Genomic DNA, 23218 nt, shown 5'->3' with positions numbered 1-23218 from the left:
TCAGAGAGGGTCTCAGGAGCAAGAAATTAATAAATACTATGAGTCTAAGGTGACCTTGCAACAACATTATTCTCATCTCAAATGCATCTATGGAGTTCTTGCTCTAAGTACTCACTCTACTAGTCATTGGAGAGGCAGCCAGTAACACACAGTTCCTGCTATTACAGCGTCCTCAACATTTGAGTATACAATTTAAATTTACTTTCTTGCTGTAACTTCTGCTTCCTTCCTCCACTTCTTCTCTTCTTTCCTCAATTCTCTGCCTATAAAAACACCACCAAAGTAAGAGTTTAGATATCCTTCCTCCTCTACCTTTCACCCTTTACCTTCTTCTTAGTACCAATTTCTTATATATTTACTATGTGCTAGGCTTTGTGTTATAGACTTCACACAGACCTTCTAATTTTGTCTTCAATAACAACACTATATAATGACTTAACATCCAGTTTAAAAAATAGATCTGGGATGTTAAGCAATTTGTTCAAAATAGCCTGTCATGATCAGTAAAGATCTGAGCTGGCTTTCAAGCCTGGGTCTTTAGACTTCAAGTACATCATACCTTACTTGATGTAATAGCTGCTTCTATTCAGCATGCATATATGTTTGCTGTTGACATTGATAATTGCTTTGGTAGACATTAAGAATAAAAGGTTAACAGCTTCTAGAAGCCATATTTAAAGAGAGTCAGTAAGCTACACATACACACACACACACACGCACGCACACACACACATTTGAGAATTATAAGTAAAGGTCATAAGTCTTGAAATTATTTATCTTGTAGGCAAAAGTAGAAATGACTACTTATATGCTATCATTATTAAAAGCCTGCAGAGTTAAAAAAAATTGGATTTGAGTCGTGACTACCATTTAATTGATATGCGACCTTGGCAATGTTATTTAATTTTAGTAATCCTCATTGGTATAATGGGAGTAATAATAGTGTCGAACATATAGTAATTCTAGGGATTCAAAGCACAACATAATTCATAGTGTACAGTAAGTACAAATATAATTTTTGTTATTATTGTTATGACTTTGATTAAGTTTTTATCATTTTTTGAGTACTCTCAGGGGTCTCATAGAAGATGCTGTAATTCCTCATTCTTTTATACTCAATGAATGTAGAATGAATGAACATTTGGTGTTTTTCAACACCATTAGAAGGGAACATCTTTTCACTACACCTTGGCCTATGCATGTTCTTAATCTCTTATATGGAATTGCTGTGTCTCAAGAGGGATGTCAAGACTTTATGAAAATCTTAGGTATGAATAACTGGGGATGCTCTGTTCTTTTATCCTCTTGGGAAAAAGAAGGCCCACTCTCCTGCACTCAGTTACTCTTCTGCTTAGTCACATTGTGACTGCCACCTGAGCATACCTCCCCTGGCTAACCATGCTGTAACCGAGCCTCACTTACCAGGTTTCTGTTTTCAGTACTAGGCAAACCATTTTAGTTCTCATGCTGTACTTTTTTCAACATATCAGTGAAGGCAGTAAAGTTTATCTTCACACCTCCATCTGCCACTATTTTGCATATTTTTCAATATGTTCAGTGGTCAGGAGGAGAAGAGAGGTGCTATTGATTGTGGGCTCCCTCAGACACCCCCAATAAGCACTTCTTAGTTAATTTGGCAATGATTTATTAAACAAGTCATCGAGACCCACATTGTAAAGAGTTGGTAAGTCTAGACGGAGAAGAGGTTACAGTGATATGGGAAAGGCAGGACTTACCCATGGGAAGCCCAGGGCCCCAGATGACAACACAGGCAGTGCAGTCAAGCCAGGGGAAGACAAAAAGAGGAATCGGCATGGGCTGGAGTTGATGGGTCCTGACATGATGTGTGGAATGATGTATAAAATTAGGTTATTGAAAAATGCTTGGCAAGTCTTCCAGAAAACTAGAGAAACAGTACTAGCATCAAGGAAATTGTTGAACTGTGGCATTGAAAGATTTGCTTACTACCCAAATCAAATGTGGACTTGGTATGGTGGTAGAATCGTCAGTTTTGGCATTAATTCACTAAATGAACTTGGGCAAGTAAATCCTTCTCTCTAAACTCTGATTTTATCTTCCTGAATTTGAAGACAATAATTTTGCCTTAATTTGGCAGTTGTGAGAGCTTAAGGAGACAATAGCTAGAAGGTGTATAACTTGACACATAGTAAAAACTCCATACATTTATTTATTACTGAAAATTAAACTGAAGTGCATGTGAATGAAGTGACTTGCCTGCAATCAGTGAGTCTTGTTTTTTTTTTTTCCATAAAATAATGTCGGAATTTTTTTAGCTCTGAATACAAAATACCTTAATTTTTAAATGGATATAGATATTATTCAGTAGACTAGATTTCAACCTTTAATTTGCAGTTGCAAATTTTTTTAAGCTCTTGTCTTTTTTTAATTATTCATTTTCACTAAATTTTTAATAAAAGATATGTAAATACAGAAATAACATGACTAAATTGCAGTTCTGATGTGTTGTACCAATTATTATATGTAGGTTTTAAATATTAAAGAACACGATTACTAAGCATGACTTTATGAAATCAAATCTCGCTAAAGGTTTGATCTGCCTCAATATTTTATAGTTTCTCTATCAAAGTTCTATTTCCTGTCAGCAACTCTCAATTGCTTATTATTTGTGTGTCTTTTGGAATACTTCAAACATGGCCATTGAGTGAAAACAGCTATATCCTTAGATAATAGCTAATTCACAACGAGCAGAATAGCAAACATTTTATAGGGATTGAGAAACAGTTCTTGACATGCGACCAGAACTAGTTGTGCAATTTGAAGAACACCATCCTGCCATTTAACATGGGCCACAGCAATGACAGTGGTGGAAATTCCAGGTTAACACACACACAGAGGACTTCCAAATCTAGATCTCCAGCCTAGAACTCTCTTCTTTGCTCTACACTCAGTTGTCCATCTCCTTGGAGGGCTTTTCCACATGATGTCCTAGGTGGCTTGATTAACAGGCTTCTAGACAAACTTGGTTCTTTCTCTCAACATCTGCTCTTTTTCCTGTTCAGAAGTAAATGGCGCAACCATCCATCCAGGAACCAACTAAGCAAGAGCCACTCTTGGCAGCAGGGTGTAAGTGGTATTACTATTTGTGGTTAAGAATGTAGACTCAAGGGGAAGATTACCTGTTCATTACCTGTGAGATCTGGGGTAAATGACTTAACCTTTCTGTCATATTTAAAATACCCACAATATAAGGATGATAGTAGTTCTAATTTCATAGGTTTAGTGTGATGATTAAGTGAGTTAATTTTCTAAGTGCTTAGAACAGTGCTTGGCACATAGTAAATGCCATGTAATGTTTGTTAAATAAATAAATCACACATAGCATTCCCTGAAAGGCTATTAAATTCACAGTTTCCTCTTCATCTCCACAGAAGCTGCCTTAGTTCAGATTCTAATGCCCCTGAAATAATAAAGTGATCTTCATCTTCTCAGTGTGCTACTGCCTCTAGTCTTGTGCTGCTCCAGTCTATACCCTATGGCAACCAGAGTGACATTTATTGAATGCACAGCTTCTCTTATGCTGCCTTGTCTATGACTTTTGAGTGATTCTTCATTGTCTTACCCAGGCTAATTTGTTTTTTTTATGGTCTGGCTTCTGCCTGCATCTCCAGCAACCACTGTCTCTCCTTCTTACCCCATGTTTGAAACATTACAAACCAATTCCATTTCCCTAAGCCTACCTTCATTTGATCTCCTCCTTTTTGGTGGAAAGCCCCTCTCTGCTTTATTCACCTTCAGATCAAGCTTAAGCATCACTCTCTGCAGATTCCCTGGCCTGTCCACCAAGAATTCCTTCCCTTGTGTTTCCCCTGTGTAGGTGGTTATCATTGCATAACAGTCTTTCATTGAATTTATTTATTTGCACATCTACCTCCCCAACCAAAATGTGAGTTCCTGAGGGCATGGAGTATTTCACTCTATCTGAATTTATTTCTCTCACACACATTTAGTTTTAATTGACATTTTTTGTTTTATTCCTGTACCTTCTACAATGTCTGACACAGAATTAATGTTCAATTAACATGCATTGAGTGAATAAAGAAATACACCAAATAACATCTTACTGATTGTTTAACCCAACCCTAATTTTTTACATGAGAAAGCAGATCTCAAAGAAGTTAGTTAACTTGCTCTAGATTACCCAGTGAGACAGCATTGGAATCTAGATTAAAAGCAACTTTCCAGCATTTTCTGTTACTACATGGCCACAATTATTAATATTCGTTTGGATCAATTACATAAATTTAAATTCCATACCGAAGAAGCTAAGTGCTCCTTGACCTTATTCTCTTAATATATTCCCATTAGAAATACTTTTATTGATATGCTAGAGCAGACCTTGTAGTCTGAAATGTTAGCTGAATCTCCAAATAACTCAGGGGTTCTAGGACAGAAGTATAACTTGTCTACTCTCCAGGTACTGGAAGTGACCTTTACTCTTTAACATTTTAATTGGGGTTGGGGTTGATGCAGCAGACCACTTTTTGAAATTTAAACCTGGGAACTCTTTTAATAATTATTTTGTCTTTGAGAAACTTTCTGTGTGTATGTGTGTGTTTGTGGTGAGCAAGGAGGTGATAGGTTATTTGAGAGAGTGGTTCAGAGGTGAGAACTTGGGCATGCCCTGAGTTTTGCATTCCAGTTGAAAAGTCATTAGGAAAGGGTAAGGTCAACTACGAATTCTGCCAAGTTTTGCCTTCAGTGCTGCAAAATGAAATGAGGTAATGTACTTTATGAACTGTGAAGAGCTATAGAAATGAGAGGCATTTTTAGAATCACTGATTTATAGAAAAGGAAGGTCTTTAGAGATGATGTAGCCCTCCCACTTTCTCATTTCACACAGAAGGGAAGTGACTCACCCAAGGTCATAGCTAGAAGGTAGTAGAGTTGAGTCCTGAGTCCTCTAGAACTCATAGCTTACCTCTCTCTACAGGCACTCTACAATCTTACCAACTATGTTGGTGCCTAAATGGGCTGGACTCTTTCCTTCTTTGTACTTTTACAAATGCTGTACCCTATGTAGGGATATTTTTATTTCATGGCTGCCTGGGGTACCTCCTGCCCCTGTGAGATTTGGCCTCATCTGATACCCCTCTAGTCTCCTAGTTCTGCACTCCCGAGCCGGGGCAAAACATAAAACACAAAGGAGACACAGCCCTTCCTTTAAAGAAATTTACAATGAGTTATTTCCATTTGAAAGGGGACCCCTTAAGTACGAATTTCCATCCATATCTGTGACTCTGATTGGAGACATTTTTCCTGGAGAGAGATGGGATTAGGTCACAGAGCAGTTCCTCTCAGACACATGCCCCCTCTGGTTCTCAGAAAATCACACCTCATAAGCCACACCTTACTCTACTAATACTTAAAGTCAGGAATTTGTAGGAAGCCATTATCCTGGAGACCCAGAATAGCCTGAAATATCTGTCAGAAGAATGTTTGTTTTTTCTCAGAGAGGGGTAAAGTTATAGAGAAGCAAATTTTGAATTGTTCATGGAAGCCCTTCCTATCAGGAGGGACTGAACAACCATAGATGGGTGTGCATCCCTGAGAAGGTAGGGTCTCCGTGTCCTTGGAGGTATTCAAGAAGAGCAGTCAGCAGCATGCAGAGCTGAGCTAAGCCACATGACATCCAAGCTTCCATTTGGCTTTGAGGTCCTTTATTCTATGGTAGAGTTTTCATCCCACCTGAAGTATTACGGTGTTGGGTCCTGATTCCACAAAGTGAAGAAGAGGGTTTTTTCCCAATGGACCTCCAGAGGTGTATTATTTTAATCAAGATTGGGATAACCAAATGAAGGTTTCTTGAAATGTTTAAAAAAGTCATAATTGTGATGTGAGTGTGTGTGTGTGTGTGTGTGTGTGTGTGTGAGACAGAGAGAGAGAGAGAGAGAGAGAGAGCGCGCGCGAGAGAGAAAGAGAGTATGAAGAGAGCAGTAAATATATTTTTCTTATCTGTCATCTTTCCATTTACAGGTAATTCTATGAAAACCTATATATGTATAAGTACATATGTGTGTGCGTATATACATACATATATGTGTGTGTGTGTGTGTGTGTGTATATATATATGACACATATGCTGTTTCTGAGTTTCTGAGCTAGATGTTGGGGGTACATATTAAAAGACCAATAAAATTTGGTCACTGTTCTCAATTTGCTCAGCTCGTGTGGAAAGAGAGAGCTAGGGGGAGAGCCTCCCCACTTACAGAATATGTGTCTGTCAGTGTCCCAGAAAGAAATAGCTGGCATACACAAACTGAGTGATTAGAGAAGAATTAAATAAAGAATTCATTTATAAAAGATTGGGTAGGTTGTATGGAAACTACAAGGATAATACAGTATCTTGGGGCTATTAACAAATGGCTGTTTTGACCCTAGTATGTGAGGGGTAACAGGAAGAAGCAGTTAACGGAATCTAGAGATATAGAAAATGGCATGGAGAGGGCCACGTGGCAGAAGTTGTGACCTTCTGCCAAGGATGCAGAAGCTGAGCTGACTGCACAGGAGAGAGGTTGACCTTACTATTCCTCCTCTCTGATCTCCTCCAGTGCCCTCCGTTTCTTGACCCAACTCAAAGTCAGGGAGGGAGCCCTTTGATCAAGTACAAACAGGCCAGGCTTCCAGGACACAGAGCTGGTGATGGGCTGGGAGTGGATCTTTGGGCATGCATTGGAGACAGAGAGTTCATTTTGTTAGAGAAAGTAATCCTCCAGTGCTGCGAAGGCATGCTCAGGGCTGCTTCTGATCAACACTCACATACCCACATGCATCTTCTCTCCACCCAACACCATTTAGGAGAACTTGATGATTTCAGATACTGTGGGAAACATATCATCTACTTTATTTTCTCATTTCACTTTCACAATTATGCCTCGAACTAGGTGAAGAGACAGAACACAAATGAAGATAAAATCTCTGACTCTGAAGCGCATGTGGTGTGCCAAATTCCTGAGGACTCTGAGCACATCTGCTTGGGGCATTCCTTGGGGTAGTATCTTCAGAAGACAAACTGTCTCCTGTCTGGACACCCTTCCAAACCCCTGACCAGCCGTGATTCTTCACCTGTGACTCGGGTTTTCTCTTCCAGGAAGGTTTTATACAATCTCCTAGCTGGTGGTGTGTGTCTCTCTTATGCTCCCTGTGTATGCTGGTCTCACTGCTCATATGGCACCAATTATGTTGAATTCAATCATCTTGATTGTTTTCCCCACGAAGTCTTTGACATCAGGGATCACTTCTTTTTCATTTATATGTCCATAAAAAGCACTGTGTCTGCCATGCACTTGGGCTCAGTAAATATTTCTTAACTAAATGATTGAAAAATAAGGACTTTGTCTATAACTTAAAAAGATCAGGTGGAGAAGAGCTAGGATGGTAAAGAATATCTTCAATATTTCAGGAACATTCAGTACTTAGGAGACCTAGTAAGTTCCGTAACCAGATAGGGCAAAGTGATGTCGTGAAAATCCCGTTGTTATTATTCATGATAACACCATCCCATTGCAGTTAATGGAAATAAATGTACCATTTAGTACTTTAAATCATGAAGCAAAATAACTGCCTTCTATTTTCAGTGACCTTCTGATGCCCTCATTATTTTCTCACTGCAGATATCTGTGCCTGATCTTGTTGATTCAGCATAAGGGGGTGCATCCAAGAGGCATAGGTGGGGTGCAGGGAAGTGGGGAGTGGGGGAAGGAGGAATCTGGAATCACTTGAGGGGTGGAGAATGACCACTCGTGATTCCTCCACTCTTGCCTGCCTATAGGTGTTTCCATCACAGCTCTTAGCATGTTGCATTGCACTGTTTTACATGACTCCCTACTAGACTATGAGCATTCAAGGGCTGGTATCACACTTAATTCATCTCTGCGTCCTCAGTGTCTGATATGGTATGTTGGATGTAGGAGATTCTCAGTAAGTGTATGCTATGTAAATGGAGAATGAGTAAGTGAATGATTAAAGGAAGGACTAATTTCTTTCTAACCTGTACCACCAATCTGGAAGAAAGAATGAAAGCATGAGAGAGAGAGAGAGAGAGTGAGTGAGGACTCTGTGAAGAAGACAATAATTGAATTTGGGGGAAAACCCCAAAGGGAAAGACATCTTCCTTTGCTGCTCTTCCCTTTCCCTCTTGCAGCCCCCTTGCTCCCTCTGCACTGACATCCATCAACATAAGATTTGGCACCATAAGTACCATATCTGTTTGGTTCAATGTGTTGTTCTCACTGCTTTGAGCAGTGCTTGCCACATAGCTGTAGTTCAGTGGGCAATTTTAAATAAAGTTAAAATCTCTCTGGGTTTTTACTCCTCCTCTCACAGTTGGTCTCTCTTACTTTCTTTGCCTCCACCTTCAATGCTGAATATACATGCTGATCTGCCTCACCCCATGCACCTAAAGTAAAATCAGAAGGGAGCTAAGCTCTCATGTTGTGAAACTTTCCATTTTACAGAAAAGGACACTAGGCCTAAAAGGGAAAAAGACTCGTCTAAAGTCACAAGTGTCAGACTTCACATTAGAAAATGAATCTTTTGTCTCCTTTGTTTGCCATCATGTTATGACCCCAAAGTTTAGGCTTGTTTTTTTTTTTTGGTTCAGTGACTTTCACTTTTCTTCTCCCTTTCTTCTTCTTCTTCTTCTTCTTCTTCTTCTTCTTCTTCTTCTCTTCTACTACTACTACTACTACTACTACTACTACTACTACTACTACTGGAAAACTCTTTGTTCAAAGGAAATGTTATGCAGAAGCTGAATATGTAAAACAGATGAAATCTGTGCTGCTGTGGTTAGAGCAGCAATGGAGACACTCCCCCCACCCCACCCCCCAACTCAGACATGAAGGGCTCCTAGGGAGCTCAGAGGAGCACAGTTCAAAACTGCATGAATCTTTATTAAAAGCATTCTGGTGAGGGTAAAGGGAAGATTCGATCGAGTTTGGGCTCTTATCCATAGTTTCATGTGTGCTTACGTAGTGACAGTGGCAGTTATGAATGAATTATGCCTGGTAGAGGGGAATCACAGTGAAGATGGTGGGGCGTGCTAACGTTGAGGCGCAGGTTCCAGGTTCAAGGCTCAGAGCTGCCAGTTATTAAGGGCAAAATTGTGTGTGTGTGTATGTGTGTGTGTGTGTGTGTGTGTGTGTGTGTGTTTTAACCTTCAATTCAGCTTTGATTTCCTCAAAGTATAAATGAAGGTTCGCAATATCAGTGGTGAACAAGCTATTTATGTCCTAATCCTTACGCAGGAAATTAAAAAAATGTGAAGTGCCACTTATTCAAAACAATTCAAAGTGAAAATGTCTTTACTGAGTTTTATGGAAAATTATATTCTTATAACTTACACTGCCTCCTTTATTAAGTAGGAGACTTTCAATGAGAAACTTGAAGGCTTTATAAGCCAATAAAATTAAATCTTGGCATACTTGAGAAATGGTAAAGCAAAGACAAGTTTGTAATATTCCATCCTGAAATTGTAGAGTAATTGAGCATTCACATTTGTTCATATGCATTATCTCTATTCATTAATGAGAAAAAATCCTGCGATGTAGATACAATTAATAGGGAGAATTAGAGAGCTAAAGTGATTTTCTCTAAGTCACTCAGCATGTTTGCCACAGAGCTGGGATTCAAAGTATTTAATTTCAGTTAAGCCAATGTTTACTAACTTTATTAATGAAGGCAGACCTAACATCCATAATAAACCTCTAAATTTTAATGCTTAACACCATAAGTTTTTTCTTGTGAATCTAAGGGCCTAACGTGTGTGCTCTCTTCTTAGCAGGCTCCTTTCATCTGTAGTTCTACAGTCTTAAACGCATGGCCTCTAGGCTGCTTGGGGGTCATCTTCATTTTCTTTAGCTGGAAAGGGAAAAGCACATGTAGGATTACATGAGGAACATTTTTATGGAGCAGGTCTGAAAATGACTCATACCACCTTCCATTGGTCATTAAGGCAATCACACGACCATTGTCAAACACAGGTGGGCTGGGAAAATAAGCTCTTATTGTGTGCCCAGTGAGGAAAGGGGCATGATGATTTGCCACATTAGTGAGCGCCTTGAAGACTAGGGCTGATCCTTATTTATCTCCCTGGATTGCTCATTCCTTTTGTGTTAAGAATCTTCCCACTATCTGAACCTCCCTCTGCCATGTTGAAGAGTCTTCTTTCTGTTAATAAGGTGGAGTGTAAGATCCTAATTCTTCTTCCTTTTTCTGACAGTATTCCCCCCACCTCCCCTTCATGTGGGTACAGTTGGGGATGCCATATTGTCGAACATAAACTTGCTCCTCCAGACACAGCTGATGGGTGCAAGGTTAGGCACCACATTAAGCCGAACTGAATAGAATCCTTTGTAGAAGTCTTCTCTAGGATTTTTAAAGCTGTAACTGAGGAAATTAGCTTCTCTGGGGATGCAACCTGAGGCTTAGGAGCTGTTCGTGGCCACAGTTTCCACGTTGCAGCAGAAGGCAGTCTGCGGTAATAGACAAGGAAACCATCAGTGCAAAACCAGGGAGGGGCAGAAAATAGATGGGACAAGACCTTAGGGCTTATGTTCTGGGTTCTAATTTCTCCAAGATCCAGCTACAACCTCATGTTCCTGAAGTTTGGTTGAACACTTTCCCCTATGTGAGATAACGTAGTGTCCTTCCAATAAATCCTGTTTGCCTGACCTGGTCTGAGTTGGATTTATCTAAGCAATCATAAGAAACCTGATCATGCAGCACAGGATGAACCAGAGTGGGACTCTGCTGCCCTTCGGAAGGGTTTTTTCTCTTGTAGTGGAATAAGTCCTGTTCCTTGTCCTTTTCTCTTGTAGTGGAATAAGTGCTGGTGGGTTGCAGTGAGCTTATTCCCTACCCTGCAGACCTTTCCAGCCCCAGTGGGGAAGGCTTCAGTCCCGCCCATAGGACTTCACCATTAGTGAATTGTTCATGAGGCTTCTAAAAATTTTTTTTTGCAGTTGCATGGTAGACATTTCTCTTTCTTGTTCATCTGCCTCACCCAACCTGAATGTTTGAGTTTCCACATAGATTGAAGGTCTTATCCAGAGGCTAAGTGGGCCAGTGAGCCCCCTGGTTCTGGATTCACTGATATATAAACACCAGATGATCTGTGAGGCTCCTTCCCACTCTGAGCTTTGTACAAATGTTTCACATGGGCTGAGGGTGGACAAATAATTATTTCTGAAGTATCTCTCCTTTTACTAAGTGACTACCCCTGACATTTCTCTTTTAAGCCTGTAAGAGAATAAATACCTCTATGACACATGAGTTTGGTAGCTTAGTGACCTTTAAGATTTCTGTTTTCTCATTTGTAAAATTAATGATTAGTGAGGATTACATTATATTAATTCATAGGGACAGGAATTGGCTGTTAGTTTCTCTCTTATACCTTCTTATATTACCTACCTCTACATTCAAGGCTCTAAGCAGTGGAGGGAGCTTAAGACAAGAGAGATACAGTGGTTTCGCTCAAAATTTCTCAGGAACCACAACCACATTCCCCTAACCCGCTCCTCTTGGCCCTCCTTCCCTCCCTCCCTCCACGACACCTCTATATTTTCTCTCTTCTCCATTGCAATGTCCTTTTTTTCTCCCATAAGCTCCCTTTATCTCCACTCCGCCCCCTTGCTCTCCCCTTCTCCCTCCGGCCCCAGCTGCTGGTGTGCCTGGCTGTTCGAGTTTGCTCTATAAAAGATTGCTCAATTCATTTTCTCTACTGCGGCCCAGTGCCAGACCTCAGGGTAGGCCCACAATGACCAAGTTGATTATGTGCACCACTTCCCCTAAAGTACTACAACCATATTCCCTCTCAACTTCCAGGCAGGATAAGACAGTGAAGGTGAACATGATTCATAAACTCTAAAGAGCTAAAGAGAGAGCAGTGGGCCCTGACTTACTCATTTCCATATTTACAAAGCTTAGCACAGTGTCTGGCACTGAGTCAGTGTTAACAATGTTTGTTGAAATTAAATGAATCTCTTTTCTTAGCTTCATAGCACTCTGGGCACACCAGGAGAATCTCCATTAACTTCTGATTGCCGCAGTGGTGGTTTGCAACCCTGGCTGCACATTAGAATCACCTGGGAAGATTTAAAAACACTTGTGGCCAGACCTTACCCAAGACCAAATAACTAGAAATCACTGGTAGTATGGCCTGAGCATTAGCACTTTGCAAGAGCTCAGTGGGTGATTTTGATATGCACCCATTATGGGTTTACAGGATAAGACCAGGTTCCCTAGCCTGGTACCCATGACCCTCAATGTCTTGGCTCCAGCCCTGTTTCCAGCCTCATCTCCTCCTACTTTATTCTGCACACTTAACATTCTATATACTTGACATTTTCACTCTTCTCTGTGGGCATCACTTTGCCTTTGACCAGGTTGTTTCCCCTTCAAGGACAGCCCTTCCCTAGTGTCTTTCCTGGCAAGCTCCTACTCATTTTATAAGACCCAGATTAAATGCCAGTTCCTTTGAAACTTTTGCATCCTTTTCAAGATTCTAGTAGTGCAGATTTTCACTGTTGCATCATATTGTCTTTTCTCATTTAGTTTTGCCTGATAACCTCCAATTTCTGTTCTACTTTCCTGGATTTAGTTTCTTCCACAATGGCCCCTCCTGCCCAATAGTCCAGGCAGAATTTTTACTTGTTGTTATTGTTTTTGTATTTGTATTCCAGTTTTGTCCTTGGAGAAGGCTGTTTGGGATCTTTTTTGGCTATAAGCTTTGAAGTTCACTAGCTCGCCCCATCCTCCCATCTTTTCTCTGCTTCCAGAACCTCTGCCTGGGTGCAGTGGCTGGGACCCTACTTTTTCAGGAGAGGCATTTGGATACAAATTTCAAACTGAACAACAGCTCAGTTTTATTGAGTGTTTACTATGTACCATGTTAAAGTACTTCATGGCATTATCTCACATAACCCTTTACATATGAGCCACTGGGATTAAAGACCTTAAATGAATTGTCCAAAAGCTAACAGGCAACAAGAGGCAAAGCTGGGATTTCCTTGGCCTAACAGTCTCGGAAGTCCACATGTTTCATGTCTATGTGCTACTTTAATGTTTCTTCTCTGTGCATTTGGGTTTTGACTCTGCTGTTGCAGTCTCCAGGTTCTATCATATTTATTGGTGTATCTTTTCTACTCTCCTAACTGTGACCTTCTCAAGGTCAGGGATTGAGGTATTCAAGTCTATATTCCTAGCACTTAGCAAATTGCCTGGCATGGAACACAGACTCAGTAAAAACCGTGGCCTGAATAAATAAATGGCCAGTATAGCCTTAAGAGAGACTTGTAGGAAAAAGGAGACGAACAATCTAGACCACAGTCTGACCAAAAAAAAAACCCCTCCTCTGATGGCCCTGATTAGTGAGATCTCTGCTAGTCAGGGAAGGCAGATGGGTAGAGGAGTAGGGGCAGCCGGCCTGAGGGTGCCTTTCCCTGGTTCCCTTGAAATCCAGCGTCTGTCCTGTCCTGTCACCCAGCAGCAAGAGAACATTTGTTCCCTTAAGGGCCGGCACTGTGCCAGCAGCAGGTGGCGGCCTGTCCACTGGGAGGGAGGGAGGCAGCAGGCGGGAGCACTGATGTGTGCCTGAGACAAGATGCTGCAAGTCTGCTTGTGGCACGGTGGTGACAGCAGCTGGGACCGGGTTGCAAGTCGCCATTCTGTAACCATTAAAAACCAGTTGCTGTTCCTTTCATAGTAATAAATTAAAATATCACTCCAGAGTTAGCTGGTTTCAGAGAGCAAAAGGAAAAAAAAAAAAAGACAAAACAAAAACAAAAACGCAATCCTATATGTTATTAGTTAGATTGTCTATAAAATTGATAGGTTTCTTGGTAATTACAGAAAAGCTTTATGGCTGCTTTTAAAGATGCAATTTTTCATTTCTTTGCAGGAAATAAAAAAGAAGAAACAGCAACCTTCAATCAACCAACAACATATACATTTGGAAATAGGAAGATGAGGATGAAAGTATAAGCAATGCATTTCTTTCTGCTTATTGGGTTGCTCAAAGAACTTAAGCGTTATTACTAAACCAAGCCATCAGTATCTCTCTTCACAACTGTCTGAAAATGTGCATGTTTGATGTCAGCAGGACCGGAGTAGAAGCCTGTGAAGTTGACCTCAATGGCCCCATGTGCTTTGGCCTTCTGCGGGTCACTTTTTAACTTAATGACCAGATAAAGTAGCTTGGAGCCCTTCTGTCTGCAGTGGGCAGCGCAGTGCCCTCCTGAAGATTTAAAGGTATTCACGACATAGCTCCTTGTGATCTCTTATAGCCTCTTGATGTGAATTTTGTCTTCTTGATCATCCAACTCAACTTGGCCTCTTGTAGCTGCCCTCCTGCCTCAACCACTCTGTTCCCTCCGTTGTCAGTTTTATTCTTCATTCTCCAAATTATCACTGCAGAGGGTAGCTATATGTAGCAGACTTTCACTAAAAATTTAGAGATAACTACAAGGATTATAGCACAGAGAAACTGGGTTACTAGATGTCTCAAAAACTGCCGGCCTCCCTTTGCATGAAGAAAACCTCGCATGCTGTTAATGTTCAAGTCTTGCTTGCAGACAAGTTTCATTAAACCATGACTCCAATATTCCTATTACTTTGCAGGCAGAGCAAATCAGCTCTTTTTTTGTTTTCTTTCCTCTTTCTTCCTTCCTTCCTTCCTTCCTTCCTTCCTTCCTTCCTTCCTTCCTTCCTTCCTTCCTTTCTTTCTTTCTTTCTTTCTTTCTTTCTTTCTTTCTTTCTTTCTTGTAAATTCTTACCCATTAGGACAACACAGGAGTCCTTGGTGTGCTCAAAAAATTTTTTTAAATAGCCTTTGAATTGTATTCTAAATGAAATAAGAATCAAGCTTTATCATACTAAGAGGGAATCTGATGGATAAATGTGACATCAAATTATTACTATAAAATATTACTGCTACTATTAGTATTAAAATAATCATTACTATAAACAGAAAAAGAAATTGGGCAGTTTTGTGCCACCTTCCTTTAGCAGCTATGAGCTCATGCCCTGATGTCTGATCCAGTCTGGGGCAGGTAGCAGGGTAGCAACATGGCTGTTAAAGACATGTCATACGCAGTAATCTGCTTGGGGTGATTTCCTTACAAGGGGACTGTGAGTATGACAGATATTCGAATTTTTAGTCTGTTTTCCAGTAGAATAAAGCTGGGTCTCTTTAAGTTAAGAGAATGACACTGATATCTCAGATGTGGGCTCAATAGTTTGCTTAATAAATGGAAGGAGGAAAATTAATCAGCAGCATGAAGGCCCTCAACCACATTTGAAATTATATCAAATATATGAGATTATTTGTAAGATCTTGTTTGTGATAGAGCAAAATATATTCTTCAAGGTAGTGGCAGTAGACAGCAGGATTTCTGCATTCTCCATTTTGGACTCTTCTATGGACTGACAGAATACCTGGCATAGACTGGGCATTCAACTTGGTAAATGGAACCAATGTCATATCATGTCAAAGCCCCTTACATATGCTATGACTGGAATGCTTTCCTTTAATGTGATGTTTGCATGCTTGTGCTTGTGCACACACAGAATCTCTCTTAATTACGTTAATTCCTGCTTATTCCTTTACATCGTAGACCCCTGTAATCTACATCCTAATACTTATTCAATTTGCCCCTTGTACTTCAGGTTCTCATTATATTTGTAATGGTATTGTTTAAATATGTGTTCATGTGTTTGTGATTATTCGTTGAAGCTCTTCATTCTTCTCTCTACTTTCAGCTTCTTGAGGGAAGGCTACGTCTGTGTTATTAACAGCTGTTTTTCTAGTACATGGCCCAATGCATGGAATAGAGCAGATACTTATGGCAGAGACAGAATACCTTTCACGAAACCCATTTCCTCTTCATGGGCATGAGCCAGGCTACACATCCTCGTCTTATTAACTGCTAAGTATGGCTGTTTGATGGAGTTCCAGTCAATAGAATGAGGTAGCAGAAGTAATATGTTGTGACCCTTCCCAGCCTTGCCTTTTAAAACCTACCATGAGATATTTTCCATGCTTTTGTCTCTTACCACTGGCTTGTGGGAGACAAGCCTGGTAGTTTTGGAAATTGTTTATTGAAGATGGTAGAGCCACATGATAGAAGGCATCTGGGCTTTTGAAGCATTCCTAAAAATAAGGCTATCACCAATCAGGATTACCTATTGTGGACTGTAGCTGAATGAAAAACTTTTATTGTATTTGAGCTTTTATACATTTTTTAGTTTGTTACATGGGCTAGAATTATCTCAATTAATACAGTACTCATTTTTTTTTTTTGCATGTGGAATTAATAGATGTAAATAGAGAAGTGGGTAGCTGGGATACAGATTGTATCATCAGAAATGATGAGGCTCGTTATATTACACCAATCTTCAAGGTGCAAAAAGACAAATGATTTCATAGGTAAGAATCAAGTAGTATCCCAGCAATTCAAATTCACTTGTACCCATGCAATAAATTCCTCAGACTGAAATTAACACAAGCTTGTTCCCCCTTTGCACCCACAGAAATCTTCTCTTCTTTAAGATACCTAACTTTCCTAGTCGCTGTAGACTAAACGTTTGTGTCCCCCCCCCCACCCACTGCCACCCCTCCTGATAGCCATGTATTAGATCCTAACCTCCAATGTGATGGTATTAGAAGGTGGGGGCTTTAGGAGGTGATTATGTCATGAGCGTGGGGCCCTCATGAATGAGATCAATGCCCTTATGAAAGAAGCTCCAGAAAGACCTTAGCTCCTTCCACCATGTAAGGACACAGAGAAAGGATGCTGGCTATGAATCAGAAAATGGTTCACCAAATACAACCGTGCTGGTGCCTTGATAGTGGATTTCCTAGCCTCCAGAACTGTAGGAAATAAATTTCTGTTGTTTATAAGCCACTTCGTTTTTGGTGTGTTGTTATAACACCCTGAACACACTAAGACACTAGTACTATATTGCAAAATGATCTACTCTTTCTCTCTGTACCTTTGAAAACTCCAACATTTTACCAGGCATTCATAATCTTTTGAAATCAACTTGTATTAAGAAATACACTACTGAGTTTTGTTTTACTTTCACAGGGAGAATGGCAAAAATTGGTCTCTAATTGCTACAATTTCAAGAGTAGATTAAAACAAAGCAAAGGTTATTAAGCAGTGACAGGCAGTTTACACTCTCATCACCTTCAAGTATATGTACTACTCTGCTCAGATGACAGGCAAGATGATTAAAGGAATCTGATATTTATAAAAATAGAACTGTCTTACCAGCTCTAGACTTTAATCTCTGAACTACTTTCATTGAAAGAAAATAATTCCCAATTGAAATAGATGCCAGCATTTTTCCATGACAACATGATGCCTCCAGAATCATGGACTCTAGGAGACTCAGGAGAGAGGACAGGAATCTAGATGGTATGGAGTCAAGAAGACTATAGAAATATTTGTTTGTGGGTTCAATATGACACAGCTATAAGAGATGAGGTGATCTAGCAACTGAAAGGTAACTTACTCCACATGGGACTTTACTTTTCAGAGGTGTGAAGCCTGGTGATGAAGGACAGACTTGAGGGACCATAAGAATCTGCAATATCTTTGTCTGCATCTCCCACTTTCAAGCCTAAGAACTAAAGACTCAGCTCATCAAATGTATTAAGACACTGAAGGACCAGTTTTTGCTATGAATGGGGTCTGGATAAAGTGTGTTACTTCTCAACTGCAGTTTAGGTAAGTCTTAGGTGAGTTTAATATCCCTGTGATGTCTATGAGTCCTGGGCTGTAGATTCCCTGCCTCACTATCACTATCTGTAGTCTGTCTGATTGGCTGACTGAGGATTTTTATTCCCAAGTGCCCTTAGGGTTACAGCCTAAGCCTTCATTTCCAAGATGGTTAGTTGAGATCCAAGGCCATCATGTTCTGCCAGCCTTCTTTCCTACTGAGTTAGGTTCAAACAGCCTTCTTCGATCCATTCCCCTGACACCTACCTGACAATGACCCATCTCTTCCTAAAAGCCCCAAGTCTGTTGTCCACAAGGAGAGTCACTTCAGTTCTGTTGTTTCTTATGCTACCTTTCATGTCCGTCCTCCTTAAAGGCCTGAGCCATGTCTTACTTATCTTCATATCCCCAGTGCTCAGTCTGGAGTTTGGTACAGAGAAGGTACCCAGGAAGTATACAGTGACTACATAAATGACTTGGTAATTTGGAAAACTGGCGCCATTGTGAAGAAAAGGCCAACTCCTGTTGCTCTGATTAATTTCCCTGAAGCTAGTTGGCTCCAGCTTGTGGCCATATAACCAAAGCCATACAGGGCTGGGCCAAGTGACTCCTTCCCAACTGAGAGGGTGGGAGGCTGAGAAGTATGAAACATAACAAAATGAAGAGGGTAAGAAACAAGAACCTGCTACAATTACCAAACATTTTGGGTAATGGACGTTTTTCCCTAAAGAGAAAATGAGCTAGGGAAACTTAGACCTTGGAAGATGAGATAGCTATTCACACTGGAAAGGACTGAAGAGAGAAAAAAAGGGTGCTTTAGAGACAAGATCTGACATATTGAGCAAAATATGGTCACTAAATCCTAGCACTACTTCAGTAGTAATTGCATCTATTATTAGGACCACGATTACTACCATTACCACCTCTTTTGTCACCACTGTTATCACCATTTTCTTGACACTTATCTGAGCCTGAGCTTGATGATTTTACTAACATATCCTCATTTAATCTTCATAATAAACTTTAGAGAGAGAATATGAATATCATTATCTCCAAGGTATAGGTCAAACTAAGGTCCAGGAAGGTTAAATGTAGCAGAGATAATGCCACTCACCATGGCATTTTTTGAGCACACAGATTACACTTCCAGGCCTCCTTTGCAGCTAGATTAGGTCGTGAGCTGAGTTCTGGCCACAGAAATGATGTATACTGCTTCTAAGATTGGCTTTTTAAAATATTCTGCGCAAGCCCCCAGCTTTTCTTGCCCTTCTGTAGTGACTTTGAAGGTCTCTATCCAAGATGGTGTCATTCCTAGTTGGAGGAGGGCTCCAACTGACACTGGACTGAGAGACATAAGCAAAGAGTAATATTATGCTGGTGCAAATGAGATTTGGGGACTTTTATTGCGACAGCCTAACCTACACTAATTGATTTAAGAAACTTACCTGATCGCAATACCAACAATAGGTAGAGGTGCTGTTTATGTTTTAGAAGTTTGTTGTTTATCAGGTGTTCTGCCAGACCCAGTTTGTATAGTGCTCCATATTTTCTTGGTCATGGTTTTCTGCTGGATGTTCCTGATAGTCCTCTGGGAAGATCATGTGATAATGACTGTATTCCTATAGGCCGAAGAGGGGAGGTTTTGCTCTTGAGTTCTGTTACCACTTCGTGGCAGAGCCAAGTTGTCGTGATACTGTACCTATCCTCAGCCCCTCGTGTCAGCACAATGGTTCTTGTTCTGGGTCTTCCCTGCTGCTACTGAGGAAGGAAACACCAAGAGGCCCTAAAATACACTGTGATGTATTCATGCCGGCTCACTGTGGTGGGGCAGCAGGGCTGCAGGCTGCACACATACAGGAAGGAGAACCGTGGGCTCTCCTACTGCAGAGTGACTCATGTCTCGGGTACTTCCAGGTGCTTCAGGTGTCCAGAGTTCTGCCTTCCCTGGGGTTTCCATGTGTCCAGGTAATACAAGTTGGACCTGTGAGTGAGCTGACATCCCACAGAGTGAACTTTACCGGTGAGATAATTCTCCACTTTTCTCTGTATTCAGCTTGTATGGAGAAGCAGTAGTTTCATAGGATCTCTCAGAAGGCATTTCCTATCACTGAACTGTGATTGATTGGTAATGGTTTCCCTTATATTTCCTTTCCTTTCTTTCCAGCCCTACTTCTTTTTCTCCCTTTCCTGCTTCCCTGGGACTGTATTCTCCAGTAAAGTTTACTACGAAAGCTTTTACCTCAAAGTTTTTTAGGGAACCCCACCTAAGACATAAAGCCTTACATTAGGCCATGGGTATGCAAGCTTACCTATATTGGGATATTTAAGCTGCCTGGCAAAAATGAATATAGTTATAGGGATAATATATAGTTATAGGTCAAAAATTTTTATTATTTACCTACTTCAAATTATGAGTAATACATTTATTGTTTAAAAAAATAATAAGACTTCATTAGCAATGAACTTGTTTTCTCTCTTTCTCTCTGCCTTTCCTCACTCACCCACAAATCCAAGTAATTGTTCCCCTTATTAATGAGAAAAAACTCTGATGTTCATTCCCAAAGAGGCACTAGGGAATTTCTGCATTGCCTTTTCCAGGGGGAGGTTCAGTGTGTTTAGAAATACTAAACCCTCAGAACTGGAACTGGAGCTGAGAAGAACTTCAGGTGAAAGAGACCAGTGAGTGAAGGAGATAGCATGCTGCCAACCCACTTGGCCTGTGCTCAGGTTGTATTACAGATGTCAGTGTGTGGACATGTGTGTTTGTGCATTGCAGAGTGAGAAGTGAGGGAAAAACGAGAAGATAAGGCAATTTTGCTGAGTAATCATTTCCATATCACTTTATCCTTCATTTTTCAATAAGCTCCCACTGAGGCAGAAACAGAGATTTGGAACATGGTGAGTTGCTAGCGTCATAGCCACACAGAGCTGCTTCTTTCAAAGTGTGCATGAGAGCCCTTTATCAGTGGAGTCTGGTCTAAATGCCCTTACATTCTTACCTTAGTCGAGTGAAGCTTTTCATGACTACAGCGATCTTTGAGAAATATTGTTTGAAAATAAATGTAGATGTTTGGCAAAGCTGCCAGAACCCAGACCTTCACCTTTTAAATCGCATTAGTAATGGCGGTATGTGTGATTACTGGACAAAATGGACTTGAAATATCAGCGCAAAGTAAAATAAATCAAGATGCATTTCTTTCCTGTAGTTCTGAAAGCAAGGATAAAAAGGCCCAAGGATAAGAGAGGGTCAGATTTAGGTTGTATTTGTAACAGCAGTGAATGAACAATAGCAAAAATACATTCCTGATCCACCGAGCTTGAAGGGCTAGAGAGGTCAGATCAGATAAATAATAGGAGCTCTAGACAGAAGGAACATTTCCCACAGCCATCCTAGACTCTAAAGAGATTCAATGAGACTGTTGAGAGCTAGTAAGGGGACACTAGGAGGGGCAAAAGAATGGGGGGGGGGCACGTGGATTGGCAGCTGAGGTGGAGGGCTTGAATTAAGGCCTCAAGGCTTTGCATCTCATAATTTGACTTTTTCAATTTTGCTCTTGGAGTTGGAACCCAAAAGTTTTATTGGTAACCCTCAAAATTGAGTGGCTATTTGTTTCTTAAGTTTGGCTCTCGGAGTGGTAAGAAACAGAGTGTTACACACAGAATCTGATGAAAAATAAGATGTTCTTTAGGAACATACTTGGATAGAAACAAAGTTGTTAGGAAACAAGGAAGCTGTAATGACTTCTTCCTTTATTTTTCATGGGTCTTGTGACCTCCCCCTCCTTCTTACAATTGTTAATTCTCCGTGAACACATCTGCTGCATTCTTTTTTTTGCTACCACCTGGATTTCTAGGAATCTGCTTTGTTTTTCTACCCTGTGTCCTTGCCCTTGCATCATTGCGATTACTTCAATCCTGACTCTGCCTCTGAGCTGCAGTTCCCAACATTAACTTAACACATCCTCTTAACATTCCTTATTTCAATTTTCTGAGAAAAGATGTCTGATTGTCTGCTTTTAGGTCCAATTAGTTGTAATCAAAAAGCAGAATCATGTAATATACAATATTGCCAGGCAGCAGGGGTTGTGGGCTGGACTATTTCACTTTGAGGAGGATCTAGGTGAGAAGATACAATAAATAACTGACTCCTCCAGCCCAACACTCAAGTTGAATGCTCAGTAGGAATGCATACTAGCTGGTTTTGAATAAAAGTATCATCGGACCAGTTACCTGTGTAACTGGGTTACCTGTGTGATCGGGATATGTGCATAGCAGAAATAGCAAGAACAGATAGAAGGGAAGGAACCAATATATGTCGATAACCATCTATGAACCAGGCACAGGAAAGTATGACTTTATAGTCAGAGAAGCTCTGGGGAAATTACTTAAATTCCCTGCATTGAAATAATATCTACCTCACTACGTGGCCATGATGATTAAATAAAAGAACATGTGCAAAAATGTATGACACATTCAAATGTTTGCTGGTGGAACAGCATGGTGTGAGTTAAGAACATATGAAGGCTCTGAAGTCAAACTAAATATAAATCTAATCTCACCATTCACTAGCTAGCTGGTTAGTCAACCTTTCTGAACCTCATTTTGGTTATCTGGTAAGATTAATGACGGTGGATGATATAAAGCACATTCTCAATAAATGTTCAGTGTTATTATAGTTTCAATGTTTATTTCATATTGAAAAATATATATATATATAAACATGGAGATGTGGAATCATTTGTTTGAAGAATGGAGAGGAGCCCAAAGGACTAGAGTGAGATTATTTTGCAAATACAAAGATTGGCTAGAGCCACATCATCAAGGACCAGGGTAGCAGTTTTGGCTCTCAGTATCTTGGACTGGGAAGATGCAGAACTGTGATACAAAGGCAACTCTGCAGACTTCTGTCTCCAGACTTGATGTCTTCAATCTATTCCCCATTGTGCTGCCAGAGTCATCTTTCTAATTCTCAGATCTAAGCATGTGGTACCCCAAAGAGAGCGCTTCATGGCTCTCAGTCCCTATAGGATAAAAGTTCAATGCTCTTAACATGGCATTTGAAGCCCTCACAGTCATTCCGGGACTCTGTCCCTGCTGCCACAGCTGCACCACAAGGAAACAGTTCTTCCATTTCTGCTGCTTTGTTTCTCTAGTTGTACAGTCAAAGCCTCAGGAAAGAAAGAGGGACAGATGGAGACCAGGTTATGTGCTCATACTTCAGCTACCAGGCAGCTGGGAAAGTGAAAACTTTTGTTTTCATCTCTCAGGAAATCATGAGATGTGAATCACTTTTTTAAAATATTCCAAATGTAAATGGTGGCTGACCTTTACAAGGCTGTTTGTGTTTGAATGAGGCAGGAAGTTTTCACCACACTATATTGACTTCACAGATAATTTGACTCTGGAAATTTTGACTTCTGTTTCTTACTTGCCTTTACAAATGAATAAAAATATAT

The 23218-nt window shown here is 40.4% G+C and overlaps 1 long non-coding RNA gene across 1 annotated transcript in view; it reads left to right on the top strand.

Annotated features, from left to right (window-relative positions):
- Positions 1-23218, top strand: part of LOC107518346 — a 391518-nt gene that overhangs the window by 115097 nt on the left and 253203 nt on the right. The window contains exons 2-4 of the long non-coding RNA XR_001598830.2: positions 13940-14289; positions 17581-17771; positions 19677-19782. This is a non-coding gene — a long non-coding RNA (uncharacterized LOC107518346). The remainder of the gene's footprint in view (positions 1-13939; positions 14290-17580; positions 17772-19676; positions 19783-23218) is intronic.

The sequence above is a fragment of the Rousettus aegyptiacus genome, unplaced genomic scaffold, assembly GCF_014176215.1.
Source record: "Rousettus aegyptiacus isolate mRouAeg1 unplaced genomic scaffold, mRouAeg1.p scaffold_m13_p_1, whole genome shotgun sequence".
NCBI lineage: Eukaryota > Metazoa > Chordata > Mammalia > Chiroptera > Pteropodidae > Rousettus > Rousettus aegyptiacus.
This window is presented reverse-complemented; position numbering and strand designations above follow the sequence as displayed.